Below are 16,817 nucleotides of genomic sequence, written 5' to 3'. Positions count from 1 at the left end.
TCTAAATGCAAATATCCTTCAGGAAAGCCTGCCAGTAATAAGAGAGGGGGCGGGGATGTACTTCCTGGAAACAAGGACATTTATAATTACTTTCCTCTGCTTACAAGCCCCGAAAAAGGATACAGCAAAGAGACTGCCTGATGTCAATAAGCAGGGAGTTCCGAAGTATGAGTCTGTCACACTAAAAGACTTATTCTTTACAAGTGCAGAATGAATACTGCGTGGCACATATAACAATAACAGTTACAAAGAGTGAAGTTGTTGTGTGGGCATATCCCTCAAGGAAACTGATCCCAAACTGTTACGGGCTTTATATACTAATAGCAACACCTTGAACCTGGCCCAGTAACAGACTGGCAAACAATGCAGATCTTTGAGCATATGGGGATAACAGTATTTGGCTTACCTTACAGCAAGGGTGCTAATCTGTGCCCCTTCTGATGTGCAGAAATGCCCAGCCAAATGGGCGGGGTATAAGTAATAAAATTATTATTATTATTATTATTATTATTATTATTATTATTATTATCTGGCCTAGTATGTCAGAGTTCAAGGATGGTGATCTGCAAGGCAGCATGTTCACATTGTAAGACTTACAGGGGCATGTAATCAGTGCAATAGTGTACAGTATCTGAATCCCTTACATTACAAAGTGCTAAATTTGGAGTATACATATTGGGAGGAAGTTGTATTTTAAACACTGAGAATTAAGTTGTTCACTCCAGTGCTTAATTGTGTTACAGTTTTAATAATTTTATTTGCTTTGTTTAATTGTATATTTTTATTGACGTTGCTTTGTAATTTTCATTTTCATTGTAAACCACCCTGGGATGAATATTTAGAAAGGGTGATAAACAAACAAAAAATTGTTATTTTTTATTGTTATTTAATTAAAGGATCAGGAGATAAGCTTGATTTCTAGCTATGAGCCAATGGTTCTGTCTGTCATAACCTGAATGGGGAGAGAAGCCTAATTAATATAATATGTTTGCTTGGGAAAATCTGTTTTTCTCCATAAAACCATCTGTGCTAAGTGGAATGTGGTGCAATAGAATTGCTGATGGAAGCTTTAAAAACTTACAGTTGCTGATGCAGAGTTCTGATGCTTGGATTTCTGTTTCACTGTATAAAAGAGTTGCTAGTTGTCCTTTGATCAATACTTTGTATTCTAAGCTGACAAATTATGTTCTTAAAAGTAGCACAGATCTTTGAAATAAAGAGGAAACAAGAAGGAATTAACATTTTAAAAATGTATGTTAGAAAGGAATCTGAATCCATGTGGCAATCTTCACTCCTAATTGTGTCTGCAAATTTTAAAAAAACAACAAACATGAAGATAATCAGTTTATGTATATATTGGGGTGGGGGAGGGAAGAGGAGGCTGCAGCACCCCTAAAAGTGTACAAGCTTTGATCCTGCTAATGTATAAAGATCTAAGCACAAAGTGACAGGGCATGTCTGAGGGTTTCATCAATGCAGGCTTTGGAGTCTCAAAGCCCAGGTGTGAAGCTGCTCCTAAAAAAACCCTCCTTGGACAATGAGGATAATTATTATTGGTCAGTCACTAATACCGTATCCCATTTTTTGGTGCTCTTGGATGAGAGTGATTGTCTGGACTAATTTTAATCTGATTTCAGGTCAGATGACTGCCTTGGACACCAGATGGAATAAACTATGCCAGAAGAAGGACATTTGCAGAGAGCACACTTCTGCTAATTCTCCAGTCTTTCAATAACATTGACCATGGTGCGCTTCTAGATGGGCTCTCTAGGTTGAGAGTTGTAGACTTGGCGATAGGGAAATTCTACTCCTGTCAATTTCAGAAGGTGCTGCTGCTCAGCCCCATTGCACTGAAGCTGTCTTGTCCCCCCAGCTTTCAAACATTTACATGGAAATGCTGGGAGAGGTCATTTTGGGATTTCAAGTGAGGTGCTATTAGGATTAAGGTGAGCAAGTGGAACAGTAGAACCAGGGCCTGGAATCAGCAAATCGGCAATGAGCTGGAAAGACAACCCAGTTCTGTGGACAGGCAGTGTATTTGTGGAGAGAAATTATATTCAAGCTGTTTCAGATGGAGTTATACTCCTCCTAAAGCAGGAGTGGCGAACACCAGATCTGACAGCTGAACATTGTCCTCCAAGACCACGCCTCCTCTCCTTAAGCTCAAAGGTGGAGAACTGGATCTGGTCCATTGGAAGGTCAAGTTTGACAGGCAGGTGGGATCACCCATTTGTCAGTCACCTGATATCACAAGCCCCCCCCCCTCCCCGGCTACGCTCATGGGCACACTTATCCATGCTGTAGTGATATCCAGGGACGACTGCTGCAATGCATTATGTCCTCTTGACCCTTGTCCATCATGATTTATAAAAACTAGCCAACAGGGTGTGGCTGGAAGGGTCTAGGTAGTGCTGAACGCTGTGTTGCAGGGCAGAGGGATTGGCCCTTAAAAGAGGTGGTGGTGTATCCCCTTCTCAATTAAAGCTCCTAGTAGCACAAGAACTGATGGTGTCCCCAGCCAGTTCTTCTTCCGACAGTACTGAAAGACCTTGCTGGTTTCCACTTCTCTACCAAGCCCAATTTAAGGGGTCAATACTGTCATATAAAGCCCTACTCTAGCCCAACATGAGCCTTCCCAGCAGAACAGGCCCTATTGGGAGTACCACCACCCTCTGTGGTTTTAAGAGTGGTGGCACACGAGAGGGCCTTCTCTGCGGTTGCCCCCATGTTGTGGAGTTACTTCCTCTCTGAGGTGTGTCTTGAACCATCACTGTATGCTTTTCAGCAATTGGTCAAGTCTCACCTCTTCACCAAAGCCAGCGTGGTGTAGTGATTAAGAGTGGTGGACTCGTAATCTGGTGAACCGGGTTCGCGTCCCCGCTGCTCCACATGCAGCTGCTGGGTGACCTTGGGCTAGTAACACTTCTCTGAAGTCTCTCAGCCTCACTCACCTCACAGAGTGTTGTTGTGGGGGAGGAAGGGAAAGGAGATTGTGAGCCGCTTTGAGACTCCTTAAAGGGAGTGAAAGGTGGGATATCAAGTCCAAATTCTTCTTCTTCTTCTTCTTCACCAGATCTTTGGTAGAGTAGATGGCTTTCCTCCTCCTGCATTGCTGTCCACTACTGTTCGGTGCTACTGTTTGTTACTTTGCTATTGGTTGTTATATGGTCTTATTTTAAGAATATAATGTAAATTGTACTTGCTTTTAATTGTGATATTTTTGTAACTCACCTTGGGGTCAGGTGGTGAAGGGCCGGTTGTAAGTATAAATAATAAGTAAATAGGCCCGCCTTTGAAGCCTGTTCAGATACTTCAAAATGCATCCACTGGGCTCTGCACTAGGCTTGATCTGTGGGAACGTACGCCTCTGGTATCGAAAGAGAACAAAAGTATACACAATGAGGGTCCACACACACAATAACATGAACAATAGGACTGAATATAGATTTTTATAGTTGCAGTGCACCATATAATGAATATGGAATACTGGTAAAAGTCTGTTTCGACTAGATGCAGTCTTTACCAAGTTGTATAACAAAGTCCTAATTTATTGGGAAATATTTTCATGCTAAACTCTAATAAGAGATGCTGCCAAGTTGTAATCCACCCACTTGTGTGAAGATAAAAGAATTCTTCCTGTTGTGAAGCAGACCTCTGAAAACATATACTGTAGCTTACCACATATCCCATTAATTAAGAGTCACAAGAACCAAGTACAACCTGTGATTCTTACCATAAGCGTGTCACTTGGATTTTTATTAAAACCTGGCCATCTGAAAAGTTCTCTGCCTTCCATATCAGTTCCAGGAATGGATAGATGCAGCTCCCAACTGATGTTAATTAATACTTGCTGCAAAAGTATCTATTTTCATACACTCGGAAAACACAGCAAGTTGGAATTGTCCCAATGGAAAGTGCTGGTTCTTGCCTCCAAACCTTTACATGGTTTGTGAACCAGGTACCAGAAGAGACACCTGCTCCCACACCAACCTGTCCATGCACTGAGGTCATCCTTGATGGCCCTTGCATTGAGATCATATTCTTCCAGGTGCATTGAGATCATATTCTTCCAGGTGCATTGAGATCATATTCTTCCAGAGAGATGGAGAGTCTTTTCAGTGGTGGAACCCTAGAGAAGACTCTCCTTTTTGACCAGGCTTCCTCAAACTCAGCCCTCCAGATGTTTTGATACTACAATTCCAATCACCCCTGACCACTGGTCCTGCTAGCTAGGGATAATGGGAGTTGTGGGTCAAAAACATCTGGAGGGCCGAGTTTGAGGAAGCCTATTTTAGACTCTCCAGCAAAGATGTTTTCATTATCATAGGCTTTAAAATGTATTATTAGATATTAGCTCTTTTTAACATGTTGTTTGTTATATTTAATATATATGATATAATGTTTTTGTAAATTACCCTGGAAGTTCAATGGAAGGGTGCTTTATGAAACTTTAATTAAAGTGAATTCCAGCTATGTCTAGACTTGGGTGCCAGCCCCAGAACTGGATGCTTGCTACCCTGACTGACAAGTTGTTCACATTCCTTGTTATGTATATTTCCCCTGAACCTGACAATGAGCTAAAGTGAATTTTTCCTTTACTGGTGGCGGGTGGGTGGGCTATGAAGTCTACTGTAGTCTGCTGAGGATCTCACACATGCTATGCTGCTCATGTATGCTGGCATGGGTTTTTTAAGTCCTCCAGATGTTGCTGAACTACAGCTCCCATTGTCCCACACTGTTAGCCATGCAGAGTGGGGCTGATGGGCTGACAACAGCTGAAGGGCCACAGCTTCTCCACCCCTAGTTTAGAGCATTGTTCCTTCCCCAACCTGTTGCCCACCAGATGTTTTTGGACTACAACTCCCATCAGCACCAGCCAGCATGGTCAATGATAAAAGATGACAGGAGTTGTATTCAAAAATGTATGCAGGTCAGTAGGTCAGAAGAAAAGTAGGAGGCATATGAGAAGACATATATAGGTTGCTGGGTCAGTACTGAGAACATTTTGAATCTTCAAAGAAGCTCACATGGAAGGAACTTCCTTCATGGAAAGCAAAAGTCACTCTGTTAATAATAAAGCTAACATGGCTCTACAGTTAAGGCATACTTTATTAACTTCAGGTCTTCCTCTACTGTCTCTCATTTCTGTGGATCAGAATGTTGATTTCTTGGAGCCTCAGGTAAAAGGAATCTCAGGTAATCTAAAATGTGATTGAATAAATCTTTTCATTTTGATATCTCTATATCAAAGACAGCAAAGACAGGAGTGCCTGGCGTGCTCTGGTCCATGGGGTCATGAAGAGTCAGACACGACTAAACGACCAAACAACAACATATTGTATTATTTCCCCCCTCACAATTCTGAAGGGCATTGTGCCTCCTCTGAGACAGACCGAACAGATTTTTAAAATCTTCCAAGGAGATTCTGCTGATTATACCATGTTCAGTGCATTATCACTTGGTGACAACATGGAAGCAGACCTTCTCAGTGACAGCACCGTCCTTCTGATGTCCTTTCCCTTTGGTAATTTGTGAGGTCAAGACAGTAATGACATTTAGATATTTCTTAAGAATCTACATGCTTCCCTGCACTCTGACTTTTAGGGGGTAATTTAACATCACACTCTTCCAATTCTTCCATCTGCGCAAACATTTCAGCTTGCCAAATGGAACAATCCCCCCCATGCATGCTATTTTGGGGGATCTCCTGACCCCGCAAGACAATTTCAGGGAATGGGGGCAGTTGAGGGGGGCAGAAAGCCCCTTTGTGCAAGTGGAGTCCTTGTACAGTGTTTCTGCTGACAGGACTGTTAGGTGAAGCCCACACTACTGTTTTGTTTTGTTTTGTTTTGTTTTGTTTTGTTTTGTTTTGTTTTGTTTTGTTTTGTTTTGTACACTGCTGGAGTTTATTTGTGATAGACAGCTGCATTTTGTTTTAATCTAGCTCTTAGGACTCTTTTGTTGAATGTAGTAGATGTGTTTTTATTGCTTTCATGTACAATGCTTATAGATTTCTGCTATATTAAGTTGTAGAAAAATGTGGGTAGCATAATTGCAAAAATGTCTGGGCCCTTCAAGTGAAGAAGTACTAAATCACGAATCTCCTGCATAATATGTAGTTTGTCTCTTTGAGGTTATTTATAGAACTATGAAGAGAAGCATTTGGTCAATTAAATCTAGAGTTCTCCTGTACTCTGTTCTACCAAGTGAATCCATAAAAAGCAACAGCCCATCTAAATGTGCTTAGTAATAGCTAGAAGAGACTTTCATAGCTATGGTAAAATCTGGGGATCAGCAACAATGGCTTCTTCTTCCTGCCCAACTATTTTAATTTGCATCACAAATATTAAGTTTCCCCACATTCTTAGCTCTGTTGCAAGAGGGCCTGATAAGAATAAGCCCTTTTAAGCTCCTTTAGTGTCTGAATGGAAATACATAGCATAAATTCAAGTTAATCTGGCCTGATGAAGATCAGTAATGTTTGGCAACCATAAATAATGTTCTCTGGATGAGGTACTTGTAAAAGAAACAGAGCTGTATTGCCACCATAAGACTGGGCCACTTCTTTCCATGCAGATCAAAGACAGATTCATGCTCTTCAAAGACTGGCAGGAGTTGCTTTGTACAAGGGAATAGGAACACTCCTCAACATATGGGGAAAGGAAGGTTGTTTCAAGTTGTTACTTAAATGGCTTAAAACAATTCAGATGTGAAACCATATGGGCCTGGGGGCTCCCACTAGACTGTACATTTTACTGCAGATAAAGCTAATGGTCTGTGTGATGACTCAGCTTTATGCTCAAGAGGTAAAAGTTTACATGACCAAAAAATCATTATTATTCAGTGTTACAACAAGGGAGTATCTAGAGACAATGGTGCTTGATATATTGAACATATTCAAAGTGCTATTGCACTTAGTCTCTTGCTGATATTACAACAGTTAGCCTTAATTCTGTGCTCCGAAGGATTTGTATATTAGTTTTTGTTTCAATTAGTGATGACATTTAAAACATAGTTCTAATGTTCATCCCAAATTATGGGTTGTATCCAGTACTAGTTCTACTCAAAGTAGACTTATAGATGTTAATGGTCTCACTCAGTAAAGGTAAAGATAAAGGACCCCTAAATATAGAGAATGCGTAAAAATGAAAAATATGGATGATTGGTGGAGAAGCTGGTGGAAGTCCAAAAAGTTGAAATTTGTGAATAATGTTTGAGATGGCGAATTTGTAAAAGGAAAAATTTAATAAAAATTATTATTAAAAAAAGATAAAGGACCCCTAGACGGTTAAGTCCAGTCAAAGGCGACTTTGGGGTGCGGTGCTCATCTTGCTTCAGGCCGAGGGAGCCAGCGTTTGTCCACAGACAGCTTTCTGGGTCATGTGGGCAGCATGACTAAACCACTTCTGGCACAACGGAACACTATGACAGAAGCCAGAGCGAAATGAAACACTGTTTACTTTCCCACCACGGCGGTACCTATTTATCTACTTGCACTGACGTGCTTTCGAACTGCTAGGTTGGCAGGAGCTGGGACAGAGTAACGGGAGCTCCATTGCGCAGATTTGAACTGCCAACCTTCCGATCAGCAAGCTCAGTGGTTTACACCACAGTGCCACCCGCTCCCTCTTCTCACTCAGTAGAAGGCAGCTGACTATGCTCTGAAATGGTACAGCCCACTCAGAGTTTGTGAGGCTTCATAAAATTATTCCATGAGCTACAAAGGTGGGTGACATTTATTTCCTTAAATGCTGCTGACTTTCAGAACGACACTGATCCAATTTCTTTGGTGGTGGTGTTTTTTTTTTGGGGGGGGGGATGTTGAGCTTTTTGTGTCTTCTGATATGATTGTTGTGGCTTCAATACAATCCCTCACACTTACTAAAATATAGAGATGATCGAGAATGTAAGATAAATACCTTTTTGTTTGTTTTTTTGCCAGACATTGAAAAGAAGGAGGGCTTTAAAAAGAAGGGTTGAAAATGTTATGTGCAGACAGGACTGTGGTAAAGCATGGAAGAAAACTGTATTGATTAATTAATCAATTTGAATGGTCCCCAGCCAGGGTGGGCCAAAATGGTGGCCTCTAGCTGTTGTTGGACTACAATTCACATAATTCCTGGCAATTGGCAATACTGGCTAGGGATGATGGGAGTTGTAATGTACAAATACATCTGGGGGGCATCACATTGGCTACCCCTGCTCTAGCGCTATTCCAGAGCTCCCAAGGGTGAGGCCAACTGGTCTAGGGAAATAATTTCAAACATTTAAGAGTGAGACAGGCTGCCCCTCGGGTGCAGGGGCATTGCCAGAAGCTCAAAAGACCCAGGGCACAGGGTTATGACATAGATTTGCAAAGGCTGATTTATATAGCTGTTTTGAGTGTGCTGGTGTTGGGTAAAGTATATGATGTGGCTATATGGGAAAGGCCCTTCTGTGTGGGAATCTCCCTCCCTTTGAAGCTGCTGCTGGTGCCAACGCTCCGTCCCTTTCCTCTTTTTATGAAGGGTTTTTATTTATATGCAAAAATAAAATAAAATACAGAACATGAAAATAAATAATGACACAGAATTATCGAAGATATTTTTTAAAAAATCTGTAGTTCTTGGGTGTATGCAGTTTTTCTATTTTAAACAACCTTGGTTACAAACCTTCTGTATATTTTGACACCAACTGAAAACCGCACTTGTTTCCTCTTGCTTGAACCGCTTGAATTTAGGTAGCTTCCATCAGCCTTACACTGTTTTGCCCATTCTATCGGTATGTAGAAATTGGTGGTTTTAAGTATTTTATTACTGTCATAGAAGTAATAAATAGAACAAACAGAAGTTTGATAATACTGTTAGGTTTTTGTGGCTGTTACTGGCCCTTAGATCATCTGATGAAGTGTGGGCTAAGCATATTTGAAATAAATAAAATATGTAAATGTATGTATAAAATGTAATGTATGTATAAAATATAAAAACTATATGTCCTCTGAACAAAGAAAGATGGTCAGGGTTTGGAGTCTCACTTTCACTTTCCTTTGCATCATGCCCAGCTGCTCTGTAAACAAAGTATTTGGGAAAAGGAAGGGGCAAGGGATGGGGAGGGGGGAGACTGGGCCAAGGATGCCCCTGCTTGGATTGTTGATCCTGAAGAACCATCTCTTAGACGGGGTGAAGGATCACATTCTGGCATTGATTTCATCTGCCTGTATACAGAATGATGGTATCTTTAGCAAGCCCATCCTTTGAGTGTTCAAGAGCTATTGCTTCTAATGGAAACAATAAGATGTACTCCAGATGTATATTTAAGCTGGCTAGGAATCCGACTGCTCTGCTTCTTCATTCATAAAATTATAGTTCTCAAAAGGAAAATGCAGTTTTATGTGTGTATTTTTAAGATGACAGAGTATCATTCAAATGCTCTTTTTCCTTTTTCTTTTTCACTCAATAGTTTATAATCTGGTTTGGCATCAGTCGCCATTGTACATTTCATCTCTCCCAGTGTCAAACTGTTTTATGTGTCTGATTGGCCATCCCCACATTACATGGGGGGTTGGGGGATTGGAACCCCTGTAATGTGCCTACACAGGAACCCAGCTGTCCTTCCTTGCTGGGGAGGGCACATGGCTCAAGCAGAGATGCTTTTCATGTAGTGGTCTGTGCTGACCCCTATTGAGCAGGTACTCCAGACATATTAAAGCTCCTCATCTCTAAGCCTTCAGTCAAGAATTCCGTTCTGCCTAGCCTGGGATGCAGTCACCAGCACTTTCACATTCAAAAGCTTGTCAAAACCACAGGACCTTTTGCAGAGACAATTTAACAAGATGTGGAAGATTTCAAAGCCATAGAGAATGTTTCCATGTTACAATATACATGTGGTTGAAAATAAGTGAGGCTCAGCATCCTCAGAACAATTTCTGTGCGGTTTGGCTTAAGCCACATGGACATTAGTTTGTGAGAAGCCTCTGCCACAGAGGAGGGCTTGCAAATCAAGTGAATTTGGGAACAATTTCATGGTATTTTCAAGACTCTGTCTGCGGTTAACACATATTCCCCTAATATGGGAAAATGTAAGAGCAAACATCTTCAGGAAGAAGGAAGAGGCAAGCATGCCAGGGCAGGCTACTTAGGGCAAAGGGCAACTGTACCCAAATTTGTACATGGATGGTGCTTTGGGTCCCTAAATGATTTCAGGAACCTGGTCTATTGACCAGGGCAAGGCAGACCAAGGTACCAGTCTTTATACCAGACCTGACCATTCCAATAGTTGCATGCAGCCTGCCAATCCCAGGAGCCTATGCTGCACTAAACATCTCTGTTTGCCTCTTGAAGAGGGGTTTGAGGCCTGGGTAACACAGTCAACTTGGAATGGTAACTCTGATGTCCTTCATACTTACATAATTTTATTTGTGTGCCACCTTTCCATAGCAAAAGTAGTCACAAACAACAAATAAAACATCAAAAAGTACACAACCAAATTAAAGGATTTCCACATAAATCATAATAAGATATAAAACAAAGATACAAAAAATTAATATCAAAAACATGCACATGGTTAACTCAGTAGGCTGGGCCAGGCCTTGTTGCTCATTTCAGGGAAGGGTTCCTTATCCAATTTTAAATTTTTAGTATTATTGAATAAGGAACCAGTCCTTTAAATAAGGAACAGGTGGTAAGCCAATCCACTAGGCCCAGTTCCTTTCCAAGGCCCACAGTCCCTTATTGAGCACTTGCCTGGAAAAGGACATGCAGACTCAGGCACCCTGCAGTCTCTATCTCCATACTGCAGAGGCAGGAGGAACAGGAACCAGGATTACTAACTGACAAGGGAGGGAGAGAAATGTATGTTGAAGGACAATAGGAAGATTGCAGAGAAGCTGAATTAATTATTTGCGTCTGCCTTCACTGTGGAAGAAGTAGGTCAGATACCTGTGCCTGAACAGACTTTCTCAGGAAGGAAGTCTGAAGAACTGAAGCAAATAGACAGAACAAAATATTAAATCCTAGGACATTAACAAATTACCAGCTCCTGATGACATCAAGCCAAAATTTCTTAAAGACACAGGAAATGGTCAGTCTTCCTTAAAATAATAATAAGAAGAAGAAGCTACAAACAGTCTGCATACCAGGGAGCTGAACTGGTGTTTACAAACTAGAAGAGATATATTTGTGTCATAGTGGACATCTGAATGAAAAATGTCAACTCATTGTGCAGCAGTTATATAAAGACCAATTCTATGCCTGAGATTACTTGGAGAAGAACTGAAAATAAATTGCCAGAATCATAACACTCTCAGCACAAATCTATGATATGGGCATGCTTGGAGTACCATGTACAGTTCTGGTTAACTCACCTCAAAAAGAATATTTAGAGTTGGAAAATGATTAGGGAGCTGTACCCTTTGCCCATGAGAATAAACTACAACAATTGGGGCTTTTTAGCTCAGAAAAAAGTGAGTAAGTGGGATATGACAGAAGTTAAATTATGTATAATGTAGAGAAACTAGATGGAGAGCCTTTCTTACTTCCTTTCTCATAATACCAAAACTTTGAATTGTCCAATGAAATTCATTAGCAGAAGGTTCAAGACAGACAAAGGGAAGGACTTAGTCACACAAAACATACTTAACATTGAACAAATTCACAGAGGATAAAGCTATCAGTGGCTCCCAGTCATTATAACTTTAGGTCACCAAATACTCATTCATTGAGTTAGTAATGCCTAACTTGATCCCACTGATCAATCAATCACCAACCCTGATGAAGCATGCATATGCCATCCCAACAGTCCTGCAAAGCAAGCAAGTCTCACAAGTGAACATGCCATACCTCGTCTTTAAAAGCTTGGCAGCCGTGGCATGGAAACTTGTTGGGACATCTTCATTGATTCCGTCGAGTTCTAAACTTCTTGCCCTGCTCCTGAAGTCCTGAATCGTGACCCCTCAGCACTCTGTCTGCTGCTGAGCTTGTACAGCTCATTCCATGAATAAAGGTCTCTCTCTTTCTTTCTTTCTTTCTTTCTTTCTTTCAGGTAAGAGCCTCTGCTTGCTTGCTTTTGTAGCAAGAGGCAAGAAAGTGACTCCCCAGACCCAAAATGGGCACAGCACTGCTGGAGGAAATAGAAGGATTTTATTGATTAAGATCACAGGGCAGTTCACAATATAAAAATACAAAATGAGAATACAAAATACATAATAAAAAATAAAATAAAACCAGTAACACCCCTCTCCCACAAACAGATTTAAAATGACATAGAAGGTTAAAGGGAAATGTTTTTTCCCTGGTGCCAAAGGATGCAATTTGCTAGATTTTCTTGCTGCTCAGAAAGTGTACAGTGGCCCAAGGGCTTGAGGAATTTCCCCAGGAATCATGGTAGTGGTGGAAGATAGCAATGTAGAATGGTAAGGATTATCAACTATATGCTGTCATTACAAGTGCTAGTTGTTAAGCTTTTCGTTCATCTATGCTTTTATGTGGCAGGTTGCAATGTGGGGACACCTGCCCATCTTCAGACTAATGAAATTGTCAGGATAGTACACCTCACCTACAGAGATGTTTTCAGACAACATAGTTCAGATGAGCTTATATGTAGTGGTAAAAAGGTAAAGGGACCCCTGACCATTAGGTCCAGTCGTGGCCGACTCTGGGGTTGCAGCATCTCGCTTTATTGGCCAAGGGAGCTGGTGTACAGCTTCCAGGTCATGTGGCCAGCATGACTAAGCCGCTTCTGGCGAACCACAGCAGCACATGGAAATGCCGTTTACCTTCCCACCGGAGCGGTACCTATTTATCTACTTGCACTTTGACGTGCTTTCGAACTGCTAGGTTGGCAGGAGCAGGGACCAAGCAACGGGAGCTCACCCCATCGCGGGGATTCAAACCGCCGACCTTCTGATCAGCAAGCCCTAGGCTCAGTGGTTTAACCCACCGCGCCACCCACATCCCATATGTAGTGGACCCAAGGTAAAATACCAAGGCCTTAGTTGCTACGGTAGGTCCTATCTGATTGTTTAGACAATGTTAATTTTACTTTCAAACACATTACAAATTTGGTACTGCCAATGCTTCTATATTAGCAATGCTTTCTAAAAACCACTTGGGACTATACCACTGGAAAACACCAAACATATATATAAAACACTGTTTAAAAATGTGTATAGACTAAAAAAACAATTTTAGTCCCACCAAAAAAATCACCATGAGAATGTGAATAAAATTACTGGAATACAATGATAAAGATATCATCTGTCCAGAATGATGCATTTGCATCAAACTGACGTGACAGACAATGCCTAGAGACCAAACATGCACAATCCTCCTCCACCCCAACAAATTTGGCCAACAAATGTTTCAGATGGAAGAGTTTCCTTTGACCAGCTGTTGAAGTTGAACTCTGTTTTAGGAGCTTACAGGGATACAAGGGGCATTGCCAGATCAGGCGCTGGAGAGACCAATGGAAAGGATGGGACAGAGTACAGCAGGCTTCCTCAACCTCGGCCCTCCAGATGTTTTTGGCCTACAACTCTCATGATCCCTAGCTAGCAGGACCAGTGGTCAGGGATGACGGGAATTGTAGTTTCTGGAGGGCCCAGGTTGAGGAAGCCTGGAGCAGAGCAATGAAAAGGGAGTAACAGATGCAAACAAAGCAGGCAGGTTTAAGGATACAGGAAAACTCCACTTACAAACTGCTGAGGAGCCTAAAGGTAGTAAGAGATACCTCCTACCTTTTACAGGGGCTAGCGAGAGGCCGGGACCAATGAAACAAATGAGCCCCCAGTGAGCTTTGCAGCTGAAAAGACTTTGGGGCAGGACTGAGGAGGAGTGATTCCTGACTTCCTGTTTCTAGAAAACTCTCTGACTCACCCTCCTTCCCAGATATCAATACTGCATTCTCCTACTTGCACTGCTGGCTGCCCACCTACAGGGATTTGGCAGCTTGATGCCTACATTCTCAGGATGTGACACATTGTTTTCTTTAGCAATCACTGATTAAACTACTGTTTTGTTGTTGCGGCGGCTTTGGTGAAATTCTGAGGAATTGAATGTGGAGTTACAGTTCAAGGCATAACCTCAGGTTAGCACATTTGTATTTTTATCAGAAGCCACAGATAACGACAACCAACCTTGTAAAGTTTATTCCTGGAACCGCTATTGGTGTGTTCTGCTTAAATAATAAATAATAATAATAATAATAAATTTTATCTATATTCCGCCCTCCCCAGCCGAAGCCGGGCTCAGGGCGGCTAACAACACCAAAACAGTGCAACATTATAAAAACATTATAAAAGTTAATTAAAATCCAAATTGATGGCAACCATAAACCAAAGTTTTGTAAAGATTGCCAAAGGAGGGGGTCAGGCTGCGCCCTGACCAAAGGCCTGGTGGAACAGCTCTGTCTTGCAGGCCCTGCGGAAAGATGTCAAGCCCTGCAGGGCCCTTGTCTCTTGTGACAGAGCGTTCCACCAGGTTGGAGCCGCAGCCGAAAAAGCCCTGGCTCAAGTTGAGGCCAGCCTAACCTCTCTGTGGCCTGGGACCTTCAAGATGTTTTTATTTGAAGACCGTAAGTTCCTCTGTGGGGCATACCAGGAGAGGCGGTCCCGTAGGTACGAGGGTCCTAGGCCGTATAGGGCTTTGAAGGTTAAAACTAGCACCTTAAACCTGATCCTGTACTCCACCGGGAGCCAGTGCAGCTGGTATAGCACCGGATGAATGTGATCTCGCAGCGAAGACCCCGTAAGGAGTCTCGCTGCGGCATTCTGCACCCGCTGGAGTTTCTGGGTCAGTCTCAAGGGCAGCACCACGTAGAGCGAGTTACAATAATCCAGTCTGGAGGTGACCGTCGCGTGGATCACAGTGGCTAGGTCAGGGCGAGAGAGGTAAGGAGCCAACTGCTTAGCTTGGCGGAGATGAAAAAATGCCGCCTTTGTTATAGCTGCAATCTGCGCCTCCATGGAGAGGGAGGTATCGAAGATTACACCCAAACTCTTAACGGACGGTGCTGGCACTAATTGCACCCCCGCAATTCAGAACATCATTAGCTTAGCCTCTCTGCTTTTTAGGAATCAAGGTAAACTGGATAAAAATAGGGTAACCAATTCAGATGTATTAAAAAAATTAGTATATATCTGAATTGGTTACCCAAACTCAGACTTCTACTCAATGTGGCATTGTGCCAACTCTTGAGGTCCCTTCAGCAGCACCCCCATAAAGTATTTGAGGGGCCCACACACTCCAAAGGTAATGGACATTGCCATTCAAATGGGGTGCAAGTGCTTACCCCCCATATTTTATTCCAAGTTGGCACCCATGGTGCACTTTCACTGCTTATCAGGAGAGAATTTAATGTGTGGGTCAGGGTCCATCATGTCTTTACTGGCCACTGGAAGAGGGGAAGATGGCCATCAGAATAACTACACATCAGACTCAGATCTGACTGTGTAAAGGAGCGACGGAACACAACAGGAATGGATGAAGCAGCCCCATCTCAGTCTCACCAACGTAGCTCTTGGAACATATGTCACAGGTACATTAATACCTCTCCACACCTTTATTCTGATTACAGGTAAAATAGCATCATTACTCTTAATCTTAGGTTCAGATACAATTTTCTTCATCGTAAGACCCTATTTTATCATTGAAAGATAATTTGGCACATGCACAAGGGCCTATAGCAGACTCCATATTCCTCTTTCCTCCCTGGTGGGTGGGATTCAAAAGAGTTGTTGGGAATACGGAACGGGGTCCACTCGCACAACAGAACTTTTTTGTCCTCCCCCTCCTGTGGACCTTAAATATGCTCTTGAGGGATGGGGGAACCCCTGGACAGGTTCAGAGGGTGCATATCGGGGGAGGGAGTCTCCTTGTGTGAACAGACCTCCTTCCCTGCATGCAAACCCCACTTAGCATTGTACTGAATTCTACCCAGTGGTGACACCCAGGAATTCCAAGGCATACAGCCACATTGGCAGCTGCTTCTGCAGCATCAGGGCCAGCTCAAGACATATTGCTGCCTGAGGATAAAATGGCACCCCACCACTACCACTCTATGTACAAAAGCCACCTGGACTGGCAGCTGGCAATGAGATAGTATAGTTGTGCGCCACCCCAGTCTCTGAACAGCGCAAGATTCCAGGGGTTCCAGGCGCTTACCCAGGGTTTGTGTTTCCTTTGGAAATGAGGCACAGAAGAGATTGCGGTGTCTTTATGATATATGATTTACATGTACAACCTGAGCCTACGATGGAGGAGTTTGAGGCATTAACACCCCAAAATTGCCTTATTTTCCCCATAGCTACAATCTTGGATTCAAACAGAAATCAAACATGGCTCTCACTCTCTCCAGCTTGCTGCTTTTTCCTCTGGCTCACATCACTGCCAAACTCTGCTCTCAACTCTGGCTGCTCTTTCCAACTATCAAGCATCCCACCTTTGCTCATGTCAGATTGAGATTAACTCAAAAGGTGATCAGGAGTGTGTTGCCTTGAAATCATGGCAACTCTTCAAAGTGAAAAACATCCCTCCTTTTGCAGTCATTCAGTTCAAAGAACTACCCAGCATTAAATATGCTCGTTTCCTAATGAGAGGTAATGCATGCATATTAGAAATCTGCTCCTCTCAGCGGGAGAGGGAGAAGGGGATGCCTGTGCCACATTTAATATATAGCTAAAACATACCATCCTGCAATCTAATTTTTACTTAGTATCTTAATAATAAAAAATACTTAGTATTTCTTCCCCACATCCACACCCATCTTGAAGAAATGGGTGATTTTTTACTGCTTGCACCCTGGATAAATTAATGTTTCAGACTAATTTGCTTACACAGAAGCTT

General features: G+C 42.3%; 1 long non-coding RNA gene across 1 annotated transcript in view; it reads right to left on the bottom strand.

Moving 5' to 3' along the window:
• The window catches only part of LOC309335406, a 35,327-nt gene extending 23,339 nt beyond the window's left edge, over positions 1 to 11,988 (bottom strand). Inside the window, exons 1-2 of the long non-coding RNA XR_014153479.1 lie at positions 11,817 to 11,988; positions 1,082 to 1,206 (exon numbers count right to left, since the gene is read on the bottom strand). This is a non-coding gene — a long non-coding RNA (uncharacterized lncRNA). The remainder of the gene's footprint in view (positions 1 to 1,081; positions 1,207 to 11,816) is intronic.
• Positions 11,989 to 16,817: the final 4,829 nt, after the last annotated feature.

Source organism: Podarcis erhardii (genome assembly GCF_964252035.2).
Source record: "Podarcis erhardii genome assembly, chromosome: 2".
NCBI classification, from domain to species: Eukaryota; Metazoa; Chordata; class Lepidosauria; order Squamata; family Lacertidae; genus Podarcis; species Podarcis erhardii.
This window is presented reverse-complemented; position numbering and strand designations above follow the sequence as displayed.